Source organism: Sinocyclocheilus rhinocerous, unplaced genomic scaffold (assembly GCF_001515625.1).
Source record: "Sinocyclocheilus rhinocerous isolate Xijiao unplaced genomic scaffold, SAMN03320098_v1.1 scaffold8499, whole genome shotgun sequence".
Lineage (NCBI taxonomy): Eukaryota > Metazoa > Chordata > Actinopteri > Cypriniformes > Cyprinidae > Sinocyclocheilus > Sinocyclocheilus rhinocerous.
The window spans coordinates 1-2,224 of NW_015642110.1; the positions used below are offsets into that span (position 1 = coordinate 1).

Sequence of the window (2,224 nt, forward strand, 5' to 3'; positions counted from 1 at the left end):
GAAATAATGTCAGTTGCTGTTTTAACGTTTACACAATGTTGATATGAAGTTTAATGCTAAATCATTAAAAAAAAGACAATTAAAATATCTATGTTGAATCAATGTCATGTCATTAACAAGAAATATCTGCCTTTTGAATTATTGATCATTAATATTTTATTTATTAGCATTTTATGATATTTTGATCAAAACACCTTCAAAAATCCAATGTACAAATATAATTATTGTCATTAGTAACAATAATTATAATGGATGCAGTTTTAATCTCAAAAGTTAGATTTTGTGTGGATTTACAATTTTGTGTAGGTGCCTACAGTTTGCAATTCATTATTACATTTTTATTCATACACTGAACTAAACAAATAATACAGCCTAAAAAATACACACGTTTCTTTAAAAAAAAAAAAACTCTTTACTTTCGTTACCACTCTGAAACAATTGCAATTGGTTGTTTCACCTGGTTGCTTTCATCATGATTGGCTAATCTGACTGTCATCCACGAAACTGGCCAATGACAAAAGTGCGCGCTTTCTTACTAGTAAGGTTTGAAAATATACGTCAGTTTGGTGATGATGTGTTTGCAACTGATCCGCGAGATAACTCGGTCACTCAGTTCCTGATGTTCCTGATTTTAAATTCTTATTTTAAACTAATATGAGCTGTGACATGTCAACGGAGAACAGAAGCTGGAGAAGCTGGAGTGAGGAAGGGGCAGACTGCATGTGTGAGGTCCTGCAAACATGGCGATATCAGGTAACACAATTTTTTTCAGTCAAACCAACGTAAAGTTATGTTTTGTGTCCATAATTTATGTGAGTGAGAGGAAATCAAAGTGAGAGGTTAATCGCGATTAGCGTTAGCGCGCTGGCTAGTAGTTATGTATTTCAATGCAGCGTCTGAATTTGCTGTGTGTTTGTATTAATGTCAGCTAGTTTAAAACTCAAACTCGTGAGAAGTAAAGGAACATCGGAATAAGTACAGTGAATGAGAAAACGGCAATTTACACTCGGAAACACTGGAATCTATAGGAAAGTTGAGAAATGTTTTATATTTGTTATGCTTGTGTCCATGACTGTTTCGGAGTAATTTTTATTTCACCTCTTCAAATACTGATAACTGCTAATGATAAGATATTGGTTTACATTTTTAGATCAAGCACACGTTTTTCAGGGAAAACAGGCACCCAACACAGAGACTACAGTAAGATGTTATTCAGTTTTAACCGTTTCTAGACCTCACATTGGGATTAATATCTTAAGTATGATTCTAATCATAAGTGCATTTGTAAGATATTTCCTCCACTGGTGATAGAAAATGAGTAACTTTTTTTCCTGTTGTCTTTCTTCCTCTGAGGTGGCACAAAAAAAGGGGAATAGAACTTGTCACCATCATCAGTCCTTTATTTCATTCACTGGAGAACATCACAACCTTCAGATGTGTCATATCAGGATAAATGCTGCTGCAGGGAAAATTATATGAAGGTTGGTTTGATTGTGGTGTACAAATTGGCTTTTTTTTTTAAAGCTACAGTTGTGTTTACCTTGCTATGATATCTATGGAAAGGGTCCATTTTTGTGAATCCTCTGTCTTTTTTTGGGGGATTCACATTTTTCTGATGGGATTGTCATGCATTAGGTTTAAATTTTGAATCATTACTTACAGTTTTAAAGCTGGGAATTTGTTTATTTTGTCTAAATGGCTTATGTCAAATGGCAGTACAATTTAAATACGTTTAAGATTGTTTAAAAGAATGGTTAAAAAAAAAAATCATTCTTATTAAGGACCCACCCCACTCCAGATTCACCAAGGATCCAGCTGAAGCCCCGTTCACACTACAAGCGACACGCAACGTCAAAGCAACACGATCCCATTCATTTCAATGGAGAGCTGGTGATTTCCGGCGACAAGAGCGACAGGCCGTTGGTGACCGGCATGTCCAGCGATGCGACAAAGTTCAGAATCCTTCAACTTTATGCAAATGAAAAGAGACTTTCGGGAGCAACAGCCAGTAGGAAAGAAGATGGTAGAGCTCATGTGATCGTTCTCCTCTCAGCCGTAGATAAACATATGCAATGGGAAAAAGTAGGCTCTGCTTCTCATTCATTTTTGTTTGTATGTACAGATTTAATTTGTATTTGTTATATTTAGTCTTTTGCCTCCAAAATGTTTGTAATTAGCGGCAAGAAACCGGATTCGCTGTGAAGGCAACCATTAGTGAGATCGC

General features: G+C 35.7%; 1 long non-coding RNA gene across 1 annotated transcript; it reads left to right on the forward strand.

Annotated features, from left to right (window-relative positions):
• The first annotated feature begins 654 nt into the window (after nt 1-654).
• On the forward strand, nt 655-2,219 carry LOC107755682 (uncharacterized). Its single transcript, XR_001641729.1, has 5 exons — nt 655-753; nt 1,151-1,200; nt 1,354-1,481; nt 1,782-2,082; nt 2,178-2,219. It is a non-coding gene; the product is annotated as an uncharacterized LOC107755682 (long non-coding RNA).
• Nucleotides 2,220-2,224: the final 5 nt, after the last annotated feature.